The sequence below is a fragment of the Salmo salar genome, chromosome 24 (assembly GCF_965601325.2).
Source record: "Salmo salar chromosome 24, fSalSal1, whole genome shotgun sequence".
Taxonomy (NCBI): Eukaryota; Metazoa; Chordata; class Actinopteri; order Salmoniformes; family Salmonidae; genus Salmo; species Salmo salar.
In genome coordinates this window covers 35,793,374-35,811,248 of record NC_138314.1, presented here as the reverse complement: position 1 = coordinate 35,811,248, position 17,875 = coordinate 35,793,374, and the positions used below count along the sequence as shown (strand labels likewise).

The 17,875-nt window shown below is 46.0% G+C and overlaps 1 long non-coding RNA gene across 2 annotated transcripts in view; it reads left to right on the top strand.

The window, feature by feature from the left end:
* The first annotated feature begins 8,291 nt into the window (after window positions 1-8,291).
* Window positions 8,292-17,875, top strand: part of LOC123730416 (uncharacterized) — a 32,097-nt gene continuing 22,513 nt past the window's right edge. The window contains exons 1-3 of one of the 2 annotated variants that reach the window (XR_014382562.1): window positions 8,302-8,840; window positions 9,695-9,973; window positions 10,225-10,398. This is a non-coding gene — a long non-coding RNA (uncharacterized LOC123730416). Of the gene's footprint in view, window positions 8,841-9,694; window positions 10,399-17,875 lie in introns of both variants that reach the window. The other variant, XR_006761813.2, reaches the window with a different exon arrangement.

The following is a 17,875-nucleotide window of genomic DNA, read 5'->3' as shown; positions in this document are numbered from 1 at the left end:
GGAGACCGGGCAGAGGAAGGAGACGACAGGACTTCGAAAACCGATCCACAACAACCAGGATCGCGGTGTTACCCTGTGAGGGGGGAGATCGGTTAGAAAATCCACCGACAGGTGTGACCAAGGCCGTTGTGGAACGGGTAAGGTGTGTAGCTTCCCTCTGGGCAGGTGCCTAGGAGCCTTACACTGAGCGCACACCGAGCAGGAGGAAACATAAACCCTCACGTCCTTAGCCAAGGTAGGCCACCAGTACATCCTGCTTAAACAGCGCACTGTCCGACCGATCCACCAGTACCTCCTGCTCAAACAGCGCACTGTCCGACCGATCTCAGGATGACCAGAGGAGGGTGACGTGTGGGCCCAATAGATCAACCGGTCACGAACAGCAGATGGGACGTACAGACGCCCAGCGGGACACTGGACGGGCTCGTAGGTGTAAGGCTCCTAGGCACCTGCCCAGAGGGAAGCTACACACCTTACTCTGCACGTAACGCCTGCTCAATGTCCGCGTCCAGCTCACATACTCCCGGCACCACCAGGCAGGAGGCGGGGAGTATGGGAGTGGGATCCATGGGCAGCTCCTCTGTGTCATACAGCCGGTCATACAGACGTTCTGGAAGCCTGGCCTGTAGGAAAGGGTAAACACAAAACGGGTGAAAAACATGGCCCACCTTGCCTGGCGAGGGTTCAATCTCCTCGCTGCCTGGATGTACTCCAGATTGCAGTGGTCAGTCCAGATGAGGAAAGGGTGTTTAGCCCCCTCAAGCCAATGTCTCCACGCCATCAGAGCCTTGACAACAGCCAACAGCTCCCGGTCCCCCACATCATAGTTTCGCTCCGCCTGGCCGAGCTTCTTCGAGAAGAAGGCACAGGGGCAGAGCTTCGGTGGCGTACCCGAGCGCTGAGAGAGGACAACTCCTATCCCAGCTTTGGACGCATCCACCTCCACTATGAACGCCAAAGAGGGATCTGGATGGACCAGCACGGGAGCCGAGGTAAACGGAGCCATCAGGTGACCAAAAGCACTGTCCGCCTCAGCCGACCACTGCAAACGCACCGGGCCCCCCTTCAGCAGTGAGGTAATGGGAGCTGCTACCTGACCAAAACCCCAGATAAATCTCCGGTAGTAGTTGGCAAACTCTAAGATCTGCTGCACCTCCTTTACCGTGGTGGGAGTCGGCCAAATACGCATGGCTGAAATGCGGTCACTCTCCATCTCCACCCCTGATGTGGAAATGCGGTACCCTAGGAAGGAGACGGACTGCTGGAAGAACAGGCATTTCTCAGCCTTGACGTACAGGTTATGCTCCAACAGTCGACCAAGCACCCTGCGCACCAGGGACACATGCTCGGCGCGTGTAGCGGGGTATATCAGAATGTCATCAATATACACCACTACACCCTGCCCGTGCAGGTCCCTGAAAATCTCGTCTACAATGGCCTGGAAGACTGATGGTGCATTCATCAACCCGTATGGCATGACAAGGTACTCATTGTGCCCTGAGGTGGTACTGAAAGCCGTCTTCCACTCGTCTCCCTTCCGGATATGCACCAGGTTGTAAGCGCTCCTGAGATCTAGTTTGGTGAAGAAGCGCGCCTCGTGCATTGACTCAATTGCTGTGGCTATGAGCGGTAGCGGGTAACTATGCCTCACAGTGATCTGGTTCAGCCCCCGATAGTCAATACACAGGCGCAGACCTCCCTCCTTCTTCTTTACAAAAAAGAAACTCGAGGAGGCGTAATAAGGAAAGAAAAGCATTGTGATTTTAAGTTCTATAAAGTTAGTTTGGGTGAGGTGTAAAAATGATTGTTGTCCATCAATAATGAGAAACCACCTGGTATTGAAAACTTAGATGGAAAGCTACTGAGGATGGTAGCTGACTATATTGCCGTTCCTATTTGTCATATTTTTTTATCGGAGTCTGGAGGTAAAGCACCATTTACTAGTTCTAACAGCCGACCAATCAGCTTGCTGGCGAGTCTTTGCAAACATTTGGAAAAAATGTTGTTTGACCAGATACAAAGACACTTTTGGTTCCAAGGCTGGAAGGTATAGTATATTTGGTTTCCCAGTCCTGGCTGTTCTGTCCCAGGTGTAGTACTGGTGTAGCAACAGTACAGTGTATTGGAGGTCTGGTGCAGACATGACAGTTATTTTGCTGTGATCAAATTCTCTAGCTGCTGTTCTCACAGTTGGGCTTCTCACTCACAGCTGCTAACTCTGTGTCTTTATCCTCCTGTCTAACACACTGCAACACAAACAATCCCCCTCCTACACTACAGAGGCAGAGTCCCTTATTTTCTCTCCCCCTTCCCCTGCATCTTATTGTGTGTGTCCTGATAGGTGTCCTTCTACCTGCCTGCCCTGGGCAGGCTGTGCGTGGTCAGGGCAGGTGGCTCCAGAGGCCCCCAGGCAGACAGCAGGGGCCCTCGGTCTGGGACCGAACCCACCCCCTATTGTTGGAGCACCCCGGGGACCGCGACAGGCTGAGTCTGTCTGTTTCTGCCCCCCTGAAGAACACAGACTACCCCAGACAGGCTACACAGAGGCCAGCCAACCAACCTCCCTGAGTGCAGCGGAGGGGAGAGAAGAGTGGAAGGAAGAGTGAGAAAAGAGATCTGATGAAATGAGGGAAGGTGGGAGAACACATGGAGTGGGAATATGAGAGGGGGAGGAGGGCAGGACAGTAGGAGAAGAGAGGACGGGAGGTCAGAGCGAGTGTGGAGAAGAGGAGGCGTCAGTAGACATGCCTAGTCACATGGCTGTGTATCAGAGCTGACAGGGGAGGTGCACAGAGCAGGTTAGAGAACCACAGCTACTGCTTATCTGGACAGCAGACAGACAGACAGACAGACAGACAGACAGACAGACAGACAGACAGACAGACAGACAGACAGACAGACAGACAGACAGACAGACAGACAGACAGACAGACAGACAGACAGACAGACAGACAGACAGACAGACGGCTCCCCTCTCTCCCCCTTCACATCCACTCCATGCCCCATACCAGGCAGCTGCCGCTGTTCAACACCCCGTCGTTGGCACAGACGGGCAGGCAGGACGAGGTTCATCTCAGGGCTAGCGGTTCACTCACCGACCAGCCTCAGCCTCTCTCCCCTCAGACTTTATTCACCAACATTCACATATTCAATAGCTATCAGCTCTGACAGCTGATAGCTACTTTATTGAGGACAAGTTTACTTACTATGCCTGTGACATGTGGTTGTCCCACCTAGCTATCTGAAGATGAATGCAATAACTGTAAGTCCCTCTGGATAACTGCTAAATGACTACATGATCATTTATCTCTATCTCTCTCTCTCTCTCTCGCTCACTCGCTCTTTCTCTCTTTCTCTCTCTCTCTCCTCTCCTCTCTCTCTCTCTCTGCAAAGGTCCAGACAAAGGCTGACGGGAGGCTCTCCATAATTGAAGCCCTGTATCCTCCTGCTGGCTTAATCAAGCAGAACTTATTGCTATTCTGTTTGTCATTGTCCTCTCTCTTTGTCACTCTCTCTCTCCCTCTCTCTGTCTGTCTTTTGCTCCCATACACATGTTACTGTACCACAGCACAGTGAATCACTGCATCCCTTTAACTGAAGATCTCTGCTTTGATATCTAGAATTGAGTAACAAACATTTTCGTTTAGGCTGATTTTAAAGGAATTAAACAGCAATGTCGATTGTGGAGTTGATCTGATGTATTTGCTGTCATTTTAAATCCCGAGAATACTTTATCCCACCCTGATGGTGGAAATGATACAGGTGAGAGCTTGCTGTCTGTGTGTGTCCGTCCGTCTCTGCGTGTGTGTGTGTGTGTGTGTGTGTGTGTGTGTGTGTGTGTGTGTGTGTGCACGCGTGTGTGTGTGTGTGTGTATTGAATGTTGGTGTATGTCTTAGTGTACACTGCTCCAGGGCTTGCAGTGATCTTCCAGCCAGAATGACAGAATGATGATCCCTTACAGTATTACCCATCATAGGGGAATGAGAAAAACCAGGTCCACTCGCCAAGTCAAGTTTATTGTCATTCTCCCCATGTGGACTGGGGGCTTCTGAGTGGGATGAGATGAAACGTGGCACTTTTCCTCTTATCAGACACACTATCCTTATGGGGACCAAAAAACAGATTCCCATTCAAAATCTTATTTACCCTAATATTAAACCCTAAGCTTAAAATAGCCATTGTCCTTGTGGGGGCCGGCAAAATGTCCCCTATTTTCATTGTTTCACTATCCTTATGAGGACTTCTGGTCCCAACATGGATATTAAAACCAAACACACACATACACACCATCTTGCCAGACTTGTCCCTGCTAATAATAAGCTTTTTTTTTCTATTGTGTTATTGACTGTACATTTGTTTATCCCATGTGTAACTGTGTTGTTGTTTTTGTCGCACAGCTTTGCTTTATCTTGGCCAGGTCGCAGTTGTAAATGAGAACTTGTTCTCAACTGGCCTACCTGGTTAAATAAAGGTGAAATAAATCAAATAAAACAAATAATACGCTACGTGACAGGACGTGTGTTCCTCCCGCACTGCTAGGAGATTCAGCATGGGTTCTGAACAACCCAATTACCAGGGAAACAAGCAGTCTTCCTCTTCCCTGTTCCCCACACATCAGGCAGCCAGCAGCTCTGCTCCCAGGCTCACACGCAGGACTCCTGACAGCCATACAGCTATTAGCACTACGCAGCTTTGAAGAGCCCGCTTTCACCTTCACCAGTTATTTATTTATTTATTTCTCATAATCTGCTTTTCTCCCCATTGAATTTACTCTGTTGCTGTTTTACTCACTAAGTGGAGTGGAAAACTGAGATGGAAAAAGGACGTGTGATGCCTGCGAAACCAGTGAGCGAGGTAGACGGTGGTAGTTTGATCAAGAGTGGCACTACCTAGATGGGACTATGTAGTAAAAACATAGCTACAGCCAGGTCATTAATACTGTATGAAACATTGAATTGAATTCAGATGATTATCATACTACCTACCCTCTCCTGCCTAGGCGCCTACAATAACTCTCGGGATCCTTTTTGTCAGTGCCACTGAATTGGGTTGTGACCTTCATCTTGGTTCACCGTCCAGTGAGGGAAAAACAGAGAAGACAAGTAACACACTGACTGCACTGTATTTGAGAGTATGGGCCTTACTATGTGACAGTGCACAAGGCCTTCCAATGGTTTGAGAGTGATGTCCATTAAAAGACTAAGCTGAGAGTATCTTTGAATGAGGCACAGCACAGTGACCCCTACACAATGCTACAACTACTCTATTACTCAGAGGATGTTCCACAAGCTCTTCCTTCTCATTGCTTTGTGTGTGTGTGTGTGTTTGTCTATCTAATTTCCTCTTTATGGACATTCATTGTGGGAGTATTCAATAGTTTGAAGAGATGCCGGTCATCAGATGGCCATGATGATTATGTTTGATGTTATCAGAGGTGACCCTTGACCCAGACTCCTGTCTCTACCCAGAATGCCCAGCAGTCTGGTCGGGGGAAGGAGAACATCCCCAGAGGTCCAAACCGAGTCAACGCAGGTTTTATAAAGAATGAAATAAGCACACGGATGAGAGAGAAACGCAGAGATAATGGGAAAAGACAACACATGGTGCGCATTGATCGTCAGATCTCCAGTTAAAAAATATTAAACACAGCAATTAGGGCCACCCTGTGAAAATGACTGACTGTGTGCGGAACTTCCTTAAATTACGGGTTTGGCACTCTGTGCTCATATCCCCCCCAGAAATGCTCTGCGCCGGAGACAGGGTGGGGAGGTGGAGAGGAGGGCAGGCACACAGACACACGCACACACACACATGCACACACATACAGACACACACATGCACGCACACACAGACACGTACACACACACACAGATTTCATCTTGCTTTCCTATGAGCTATTTTTCTGTGCTGCATATCTTCAGCATCCACGGCCACTTGGATCTCCCTTCTAGCAGCTGAGAGGGGCTGAGGGTTTAGGAAGGTTGTTTTCCCTCCTAAAGGTTTTGTCCTATATCCCCTGACTAGACTATTAAGTCGCCTGGGTACCACTAACATAACTTGTATTCAGAGCAGACAGACAAGGTATAACATTAAAACGTGACATATTGTGCCTCTGTTCCCTGTTAGAATGCTCAATCACATTTGTTTTACCTTTATTTAACCCGACAAGTCAGTTGCATCGCCATCCAGTGACCACCATCTTGTGGTACACTTTAAGGCACATCGGGGGTTTGTGGTATATGGTCGATATACCACGGCTAAGGATTGTTCTTAGGCGCGACGCAAACCCCTGAGGGGCATTATTATTATTAGAAACTGGTTACCATCATAAATAGTTCAGTGTACAAGTACTGTATTTCTGCGTCATACCTGTTGTATATTGTCTAGTATACACATGGCTAAAATGCTGTTTCAGCCAATCAGCATCCAGGACCCAAACTACCTAAAGCCTAATTTTTTTTTTTTAAATGCTCTGTTTTTCAACCTCCAAGGCCAGCCAGGGTTTGTAGTTTCATACAGTAGGATATTTCCATTCAAGCCCGTGTTAGTGTGAGAGAGAGATTCTACATTAAAACAATGGTTTAAATGAATACTGTGTATAGCTTTCTAGCACCATTCTGACAAATAGCATTGTTATTAGAACCCATTGCCGGCAGGTTTTTTAACCAGCTCACCAGCCGACACATAGTACAGCTACACAGACAAAGTGGACACATACATCGAACTTTTCTATTAAAGAGTGAAATGGGGGATTGTTAGAGGGATTTATAGAAAAGGACAGGTGGATTTATCCTTTCCGTGCTTTTGTAAATGTTGAGCATGCAATTACCCCTAATAATGGTGACGTTGTGTCCAAATTGGAGCCATTAAAGTGATTTAACAGTGCGTGGATTGGGCATGACATTTGCGAGGATGTGTACACATGGGAAGCTGTGGAATGGGTGTTTAATCACAGCGTTTTTTAGAGGCCGTAATGGTCGAACACGAAGTGTAGAACGCTGACCTGCCACAGTGCAGAACAACTCATTAAGGCCAACTTGGACTTCACTCTCTATGGCATACAGTAGGAGTTGCAGCTTTTTTTTGTGTGTTCTTTATTTTAATTTCTCTGAGTTATTTGTCCAATGTTATCTTTATTGTAAATAATGTATTTTCCATGGAACAAATTTGATCTTATTTATCTGATTTCTTTAAGTGTATTATTGGAAGGAGGCTAGTGCATATGAGGGAGACGTTGCATTGAAAACTGTGTTTCTGTCAGACATCTTGGCTCCAGTGTGTTGCTCACTGTGCGGCGTGAGAGTATTGGTACGGCCCAGTATCTCCGAGAGGAATGTGCCTTCTGGGTCACGGTACTGTTCTGGGAGGCTCCATGACCGGATCCAATCCACCAATCCCAGCTGTCCTGCTGAATTTCAGACTATTCCAGTTTGACATAACACAATACAAACCCATTAACTGAGCAGGAGCAGGATTCATTTTGGATTTCCTGTGGGGGTTTTTCTCGTTTTTGGGTGGGGCTGGCGAGAGGGTACCCACCATAGAGGTGCTGGGTTTGTCTGCCAAGAGGAGGTATTTTCTGAGAAGGTGCTGGGGCATGATACAGTTAGGGCCACTGGGCACTGGAGATCTGAAACATGCTGCCACAACAACACAAGCTACCCTCTGCTTTGTGGCTTACCTCTGCATTATGGCACACAAAAACTAATAATGAATCATTGCTGTTCCTTGTCCAGATGTTGTCGAAGCTACAGATAAACAGCCTCTATATCTCCGTTGTCCCACCCTGCAACCTCTTTGTCAGGTGGGAATCACATTTAATGTGTCTAATGCAGCTTCAAGGACACCTCTGGGAAGAAAGGAACTCTTCAACTTGAAAGCCTTGAGCATTTTCCAAATTTTGCCGTGCCTTGAAATACAGCAAGCCTTTTCCTCTCCACTCCTGCCTGTCCCTCAGTCTGCCCTCTCCTCCCTATTTCCCCATACGCTGCTCTATCTTCTCCAGTGAAGCCTCTGAAGAGCCAGGCAGACGTCCTGGAGAGGGCTAGTAAAACGTTTATTAGTGGCTTTTCAGTCCTGTATTATACTGGCAAGCACAGAGGCACTCATGCTTGGCCTTTAACTTTCTTGTGAAGTTCAGCCATACATGAAGAGGGGCTACTGGTCCTCTAATGTATTCCTGATTTAATATTGTATCAAAAAGAGAGCAGGGGAGGAGGGAAGGGGAAGAGGGGGGAGGGGAAGAGGGGGGCGGTGGAAAATGTAAATAGAAGCCTTAAGAGGCTTTTGTGGCCGGGTGTTGTAGTTTGCTGATTAAATATCACGTGGTACATTGGTAATGCCCAGTGGAGCGTTTGAACCCTGGATGTGTGAAGAATCCTGTTGGAGCCTTTGTGCTTGGGCTGTGTACCATAACTTCCTCCAGTGGAACAATACGGGATAGGAAGACAGGAAGAGGCTCTTCTCACACTTAGCCATTTATTAACTTTGTGCGGTTCTCGCTTAAGTGGAGAATCCGTCCGTCCAATAGAGAAGAAAGAGCCCAATTCACCATCGTTTTTTTTTATTCACATTTTTCATCTCTTCTCTAAATCGCATTCTCATTGGAGGGTCGCCTTTTTATTCGTCCGTTTTTTGGGGGGTCGTTGGGGACATTTCTCCAGCACGTTATTGGTGTGGGACAATGGGCAGGACACACCCTAATTCAGGAATTTCTCTCTGTTTTTTCTTCTTTCTACTTCCTCTCTATGCCCGTGGATATGGTGGTCCCATAAGAGGAACCAGGTTAAGACATTGCTCCAGATTCTAGCACTTCCTGGGACAGACGTCAACGTGAAAGGTAGGTCTCCCGACCCCTCGCTCTCCCGCTGCCTTCACTTTAGTGCGTCGCAGAGCGATTAACATGGACATTTAGAATGAAGAATACAAGGAATGTGGTCATCACAAGTGTAACCTTTAGCTATAATGCGAAGGGTGTGTCTTGGAGGAACGGGGTGGGTTGGAGGCTAGATTTACAGCCGCTCTGCCAAGCGAATGCACGCCCTCTGATATTTCCAACGGCAGTTTTTTACCCTCCCAGGGCAAATAAAATAACAGTTGTCTTCCTTTTAAGTCCAATGCAATTGTTTATACAGATGTGGCGCAATTTGAATAGTTTTAATGCATTTATTAACGGTCGTCTAACGTGTTAAGTGGAAAAGGAAATGGGACAAGATGAAAGGGTTGAAATGGCGAAGTGGTGAGTTTGAGTACAGTCTCTGGTGACATACTCTGATGACATGAAACACAAACCGGGTCCCCATAATATGAGACCTCTGATCTCAGACAGAAAACGAATAATGTTTAACTTTAGAGACAAAGAATGACTTTCATGACAGAATACATCCACCGGATTGTATAGTAGACATAGATTTAGACTTGCTTATTTAGATCAAGATCGATTTAAACTATTCTGACTATTACGTTTTAATGTGTGTCTAGCTTTGGATGTAGTGAAATCATTAGAGTATCCCAGATGACTTGGTTTTCAAATGAGAAGGTGGCTGCTATTAGCTATTTCAGTATGATGTGTGAATGTGTTTAATGGTTTTCGTAGGGGTTGTCCTCCATTTCACTCATAATGCAGTCTTTATTTATAAAAAAAAAAACAATCCCCAATTTTGATCTTGTCTCATCACTGCAACTCCCCAACAGGCTTGGGAGGTGAAGATCAAATCATGTGTCCTCCGAAACATGACCCACCAAACTGCGCTTCTTAACACTCGCCCGCTTAACCCGGAAGCCAGCCGCACCAATATGTCGGAGGAAACACCATTCGCCTGATGACCGCGGGTCAGCCTGCAGGCCCCCGGCCCGCCACAAGGAGTCGCTAAACCACGATGAGCCAAGACAAGCCCTCCCGGCCAAACCCTCCCCTAACCTACGAGACTCCCAATCACGGCCGGTTGTGATACAGCCCGGGACCAAACCAGGGTCTGTAGTGATGCCTCTAGCACTGAGATGCAGTGACCGCTGCGTCAGTCGGGAGCCCCATAATGCAGTTTTAAAAGAATGATAATTTGTTCTTTGTGTGTGTGTGTGTGTGTGTGTGTGTGTGTGTGTGTGTGTGTGTGTGTGTGTGTGTGTGTGTGTGTGTGTGTGTGTGTGTGTGTGTGTGTCTGTGTGTGTGTGTGTGTGTGCATGTGTGCCTGCATGTGTATTTCTACGTGTGTGTTACTCCTCAGACCATGCAGGCTGGACGCCCCTGCAGAGGCGTGTAACCATGGCACCAGTGCATGTGTGGAGGCCCTGCTGTGCCACCGGCCCGTCCCTCACCTGAACGGCCAGGTGGGCGGAGTCAGTCTGCTACACAATGCTCTGTGGACACACAGACATCGACAAGATGCTCCAGCATGCAGGTCAGTACACACACACACACACACACACACACACACACACACACACACACACACACACGCACACACACACACACACACACACACACACACACACACACACACACACACACACAGATAAACAAATGCATGCACACACAAGGATATTGGTACAAGTTTGAGGGGTATTTGGACCACTATGGTACTTGGAAAAGGAACCATTGAATAAGGTGAGAGGAATATGGATGGATGAATTAGTCTGAAATGTATCAGGGAAATTGACACTGGGCCTTAAGGGCCTAACAGTCCTAAAAGCCCACAGTCTAAAATCTGAATCATCTCTGCATCTCTATAGTCCCCCCCCCCCCCCCCCCCCCCCACCACCATCTTCATCTTCTTCCTCCCTGCTTCTCTATTCCTTTCTGTGCTCTGTCGCAACGTATCACCTATCCGCTCATAAGGTGTCTGTTAATGTATTTCTGAAGAGATTAGAGTTGTCAGGTTCTGCCGCTTGCAAAATTCACACACTGGTTTGGTGGGAAACGTGTCACAACAGAAATACTTTGTCTCCGTGTGTTTGCTTGCCACATGCAATCGTTGACCGGGAGCTTTGAAGTGAGTGTGACGTGTGACGTGTGACGTGTGTCAAAACGAATGGGGGAAGGGTGTGTTGGTGGCATAGCTGTGTGTATGGTAGTGGTGGTGGGGGGAGAGTATAGATGTGTGTGTGTATGGTAGTGGGGGTGGGGGACAGCGAGACTCCCATGTATGCCGCCTCCACTTCCCTGCCTCACTCTCCACTTTGACTAATTATAGTTAATTTGATTCGGCTTTCCCATTAACACATGTACATATTCTGTCCTCAAAAATAAATGAGATTGGGATTGTTTCGTCCCAGTGAGAAAACGAAGGAGTGACAGGAGAAAAGGAGCAAATTAAAGGGGTCAGAGGATGAGACTGTTTGCAAAATTAGAAAAAAGTGTGTGCGCGTGTGTGTGACTGTCTGTGTGTGTGTGTGCGTGCGTGCAAGCAAGCTGCCTGGGCTGCACCAGTCACTGCAGGCCCCTTCTGTCTAGGACTCAGCTCGCTCTGTCTAGGACTCAGCTCGCTCTGTCTAGGACTGTCTAGGACTCAGCTTGCTCTGTCTAGGACTGTCTAGGACTCAGCTCGCTCAGTGCTGCCTGCTAGGCCACAGATGGAGGGATGGAGGGAGCTACTACTGCTGGAGAAATGTGACACGCGGCTCTCTTTCCCTCTTTCTTTCACTTAGTTTCTATTTCTTGGCGTTGTGACAGGAGATAGTGAGGAGACCTGGGTAGATAGAGATAGTGGATCTAGCTGGGTAGATAGAGATAGTGGATCTAGCTGGGTAGATAGAGATAGTCGATCTAGCTGGGTAGATAGAGGTAGTGGATCTAGCTAGGTAGATAGAGGTAGTGGATCTAGCTGGATTCTGATTTCACATTAAATGGTTGTGGAGGAGCTTGGCTCCATTAACTCAGCTTAGGCTAAATTAGGACATCAGGTAAAGCAACTATAATGTAGTAGTCTATTACATGTTTTCTACTGAGTTTGCGTATGTGATATGATGGACACTGAATAAATGCATCAATGAAAGCTATCTTTGTTGGTGGGGTGAACTAGCTAGCTAGCGCTTCTGCAATGGTTACTAAATGGCTGTTGACTTGCTGTCACCCTGCTGTGTTGTTGAGCTGCCAGGGCTTGGTCAGAAACAAACAACGCCTTTCAATGGCAGTGTTCTCACCCTGAAATAATGACCCTGGCTGGAGGACAGGGGGAGGAAGGGGGCGGTGGGGGGAATAACGTATGGCCCCCACCCTCGACCCTGGGTTGCTGGCAGGGAAAGCATGCCATGGCTAAGGGCAAGGCCTGCTCTCACCCCTCCCTCTCTCAAGGCTGGTCCACACGACCCTGTGTGTTTGCTTATGTTAGTGCACGTGCGTGTTTGCCCGCTCGCTGTGCCTGCGAGTGTTTAATTTTGCAGGATGACGAGAGAGAGAACCATATTGGAATGGAAAATGACCTGGAGCAGTGGCTGCTCCAGAGAGGCATGGAGAGGGAGAGAGGCAGGCAGAAAATAGATTTTCCTTAATCTCTGGTGGCGTCTGCTCTGTACAGCCACCCATGTTAGTAAGCAGAGCCTAGCCTAGGAGCCATCCACATCTAGTCTCATTGAGACCCGGCTAAAACTGACCAACTAAGCAGCTAGTTTAGATCATTACACTACACTACGCTACACTAGATTAATATTTATCATACTTTTCCTTCCTCAGAGTCTCAGAGTCTCAGAGTCTCTGCCCGACTGTCGATTAAAGCAAACTTAAAGGACAGCAATTTCTACCAGGCTCTTCAAATCAAATCAAATTGTATTTGTCAAATGCACCGAATACAACAAGTGTAGTAGACCTTACAGTGAAATGCTTACTTACAAGCCCTTAACCAACAATTCTTTAAGAAGTTAAGAAAAAAAAAAGTGTTAAGTAAAAAATAGAAAAAATAAAATAAAATCACAAAATAATTAAACAGCAGCAGTAAAATAACAAGCAAGGCTATGTACAGGGGGTACCGGTACAGAGTCAATGTGTGGGGGCACCGGTTAGTTGAGGTAATTGAGGTAATATGTACATGTCGGTAGAGTTAAAGTGACTATGCATAGATTTTAAACAGAGAGTAGCAGCAGCGTAAAAGAGGGGTCTGGGTAGCCCTTTCATTAGCTGCTCAGGAGTCTTAAGGCTTGGGGTAGAAGCTGTTAACGAGCCTTTTGAACCTCGACTTGGCGCTCCGGTACCGCTTGCCCTGCGGTAGCAGAGAGAACACTCTATGACTAGGGTTGCTGGAGTCGTTGACAATTTTTTTAAGGCCTTCCTCTGCTGCTTTTTGTTTGTTTGTCACACAACCAAGCATTCATCAGCTTGTCTCCCAAACAGTCCCCCCCCCCCCTTCCTTTACCTTCCCAAGCCAACCCATTCAAGTTTTGCTGAATTCATGTTTGTGGAGCTGAAAGACATCATAGGAAATAGGAAATAGCTTGGTCCCCTCAGACTGCTGCAGTGTCATGGATTCACTCGGGCTGCGATGTGGAGCACGGTTTCAAAATGGTGGATCAACACAACAGTGCCTTGTTCAGGGTCAGCTCATTTGTTCTCACTGCTGGGACTGGAACCAGTAACATTCTGTTAGCAACTGCTACTTTGTAAGCTAGCCATATCCAGACCAAAACGACACTGCAGTGCATGGATTTCAGCTGAACATGCGGCTGTTTCAAAAGGCTAGACTTCCCAAAACTCCCTAGGCCTTTTCTCCAACATCTTCCTCTCACTCTCTATTTCTCTGCCTTCATTGGGGTGTTGGGTGTTTGCCAGGATAGAGTCTGCAACCCCTCCCCATCTCTCTCCCTCCCCCCTCCTCATGTCACTCCCTCACGCTCTCGTAGAATGAGTTTCCTCTTTCAGGCTTCTCTCAGCACACAGCTTGTATCGAGACCCTTACTCTGGTCTTTGTGCTGGCAGAGCCCATGCTCAAGACTGAGTGTGGTGTGTTTGTGTGCGTACGCATGTGTGTGTGTGTGTGTGTGTGTGTGTGTGTGTGGTGTGTGTGTGTGTGTGTGTGTGTGTGTGTGTGTGTGTGTGTGTGTGTGTGTGTGTGTGTGTGTGTGTGTGTGTGGGGGGGGGGGGGGGAGGAAAGCTGCTATTTATTCAAGGGTGTGCTTCTACTTGGCTTTGTGCTATTTTTCAGTCTTGAAGTTTTCTGGCAGGCCACCTAGCCCCAAAGGCCCTATAGTACATTCACTGTACCCCCACACAGACTAAACTAGCCCTCCTCTGTTAGAACCAATGCATGGCCTTGTGGTTTCAAGGCAGCCTTGGCAGGAGTGAGGCTTATTTTATGTGAGAAACACATAGGTCGAGCAACTGGTACTGCTGCACACCATTTCCATTCTTGTTCAGTTTCATGTCTTTCCTCTCAGAAGAAATCAAATAACATTGCATTTGTCACATGCTTCGTAAACAACAGGTGTAGACTACCAATGAAATGCTCACTTACTGGCAATGCAGAGAGAAAGAAAATAGTGAAAACAATAGAAAAGCAAAACGCCTAATAATAATTACACAAAGGATGAAGGGATAGAAACAAGACAAAGTTAATATGATAGATTTTCTAGGACTGTCCCTTCTCTCTGTTCAGGTCTGACCTAAACAACAATACTGAGTGTAATGGAACAGGAATAAGTTATAGAATAAACAGGTAAAGCTTGTGACTTCTACATATATGTGGACGCTACCATGATTACGGATAGTCCTGAATTAATCATGAATAATGATGAGAAGTTAGACGCACGAATATCAGACCCCCCAAAAAATGCTAACCTCCCCTGTTATTGTAATGGTGAGAGGTCTTGTCTTAGCGATTTGAGATTTTATCATTCATCATTGTTCATGATTAATTCACGACTGTCCGTAATCATGCTAGCATCCACATTAATGCAGAAGTGTTTAGAAACATATTCTATTCTTATTTACACTAAAAGTGACTCCAACATTCAACTACATTATGTACCATTCATTTCTATTGGGCACAAAATAATCTGAAACACAACCAGAACAAACAGAGTCACAAGCATGATGTAATCATTGAGTGCTAGGAATATAAAACTTTGACTGCTTTAATACACATAAAGGAATTTTTGCAAAGAATTTTTGTCCCCTATGTACAAAAAGTGCTGTTATTTCTAAATGGTTCACCTGATATGGATGAAAATACCCTCAAATAAAAGCTGACAGTCAGCACTTTAACCTCCACAGTAATGTATCATTTCTATAGAGAGCCAAAACAACAAACAATGTGTCAATGTCCCAATACTTTTGGAGCTCACTGTATATCTGCTGTGTTAGAAGCAATTATTGGTACCATGATTATCTTCGAAAATGTTTCATTTACACAAAGATTGACAACAAAGACCACCATTTTCCCATTCACTATCATGGGATCCCGTTTTTCCCCTGGTACTAAGTAGCCTTCCTTATACTTGATATGTTGTTCACTGTCCAGTAAAGGTCCAAGGTCACTAAAGATGCTTCAATCATTACACGGTAATGTCACGACTTCCGCCGAAGTTGGTCCATCTCCTTGTTCGGGCGACGTTCGGCGGTCAACGTCACCGACCTTCTAGCCTTCGCCGATCCACTTTTCATTTTCCATTGGTTTTGTCTTGTCTTCCATCACACCTGGTTACAATTCCATCAATTACATGTTGTGTATTTAACCCTCTGTTCCCCCCCATGTCCTTGTCCGTAATTGTTTGTTGTAGGGCTTGTGCACGGTATGCTGGTATTTTACCGGGTTTTGTTTGACCCATTGATTGTCTTATTTTGTTGACGGTGGTTTATGGTTATTAAACACAACCGTTGTAAATCAGTTTCCGATCTCCTGCGCCTGACTTGTTAGCCGCCAGTAGCATCGCATTACAGGTAACCAGTCTGTATTTAGATACAGGGCTCTGATCTGAGTGGGTCACAGGCATATGAAGAGATAATCTAACCTCTTTACCAAATGATTTGTCTACGCCATGGACTTTATTAGACATTTTATTAGACATTTCTTAGACAATGTCATTTTTTTTAGACTTAGAGACATCAACTTTCACATACCTGCGCTAGGTAGTTAGCGTTAGCTAGCGCTAGTCAGCTGTATGTGCGCCAAAGCTCTCTTTTTGAATGGGAAACCAACATGTGTCCACCAATTTTATTTCCATGACTGGATCAACCAACTTGTTTTGATCAGTCATATAGTGAGAAATATGTTTGGAATATCAAAATGCAATAGTGGTAAATATATAATCGCAATACATATAGTATTGGCACCTACAGTTGAAGTCGGAAATGTACATACACTTAGGTTGTAGTCATAAAAACGAGTTTTTCAACCACTCCACAAATGTCTTGTTAGTTTATTTCTATGTTGTGTCTAGGTGTTTGTATTTCTATGTTTTGGTAATGGGGATTGGGGCCTTCAATTGGAGGCAGCTGTCTATCGTTGCCTCTGATTGAAGGTCCTATATTTAGGAGTGTGTTTGTCATGGGATTTTGTGGGAGATTGTTGCTGTGTATAGCTTTGTGCCTTACCGGCCTGTTCTTTGTCGTCGTGTTTTTTTTTGTATACGTTTTGGTTTTCCTTCTTTGTCCGTTAATAAAAGAAGATGAGTATACATTTTCCCGCTGCGTCTTGGTCTAAACCCTACGACACCCGTGACAGTACCAGTACCCTCTGTATATAGCCTCGATATTGTTATGTTATTGTGTTACTTTTTATACGTTTTTTCTTTAGTCTATTTGGTAAATATTTTGTTAACTCTTCTTGACCTGCACTGTGTCACACCCTGATCTGTTTCACCTGTCCTTGTGATTGTCTCCAACCCCCTCCAGTTGTCACCCATCTTCCCCATTATCCCCTGTGTATTTATACCTGTGTTCTCTGTTTGTCTGTTGCCAGTTCATCTTGTTTGTCAAGTTAACAAACTATAGTTTTGGCAAATTGGTTAGGACATCTACTTTGTGCATGACACAAGTCATTTTTCCAACAATTGTTTACAGACAGATTATTTCACTTATAATTCAACGTATCACAATTCCAGTGGGTCAGAAGTTTAAATACACTAAGTTGACTGTGCCTTTAAACAGCTTGGAAAATTCCAGAAAATGCTGTCATGGCTTTAGAAGCTTCAGATAGGCTATTTGACATCGTTTGAGTCAATTGGAGGTGTACCTGTAGACGTATTTCAAGACCTACCTTCAAACTCAGTGCCTCTTCGCTTGACATCATGGGAAAATCAAAAGAAATCAGCCAAGACTTCAGAAAAGAATTATAGGCCTCCACAAGTCTGGTTCATCCTTGGGAGCAATTTCCAAATGCCTGAAGGTACCACGTTCATCTGGAGAAACAATAGTACACAAGTATAAACACCATGGGACCATGCAGCCGTCATACCGCTCAGGAAGGAGACGCGTTCTGTCTCCTAGAGATGAACGTACTTTGGTGCGAAAAGTGCAAATCAATCCCAGAATAACAGCAAAGGACCTTGTGAAGATTCTGGAGGAAACAGATACAAAATATCTATATCCACAGCAAAACTAGTCCTATATCGACATAACCTGAAAAGCCGCTCAGCAAGGAAGAAGCCACTGCTCCAAAACTGCCATAAAGAAGCCAGACTACAGTTTGCAACTGCACGTGGGGACAAAGTTCGTACTTTTTGGAGAAATGTCCTCTGGTCTGATGAAACAAAAATAGAACTGTTTGGCCATAATGACCATCATTATGTGGGGAGGAATAAGGGGGACGCTTGCAAGCCGAAGAACACCATCCCAACCGTGAAGCACGGGGGTGGCAGCATCATGTTGTGGGGGTGCTTTGCTGCAGGAGGGACTGGTGCACTTCACAAAATAGATGGCATCATGAGGCGGGAAAATTATGTGGATATATT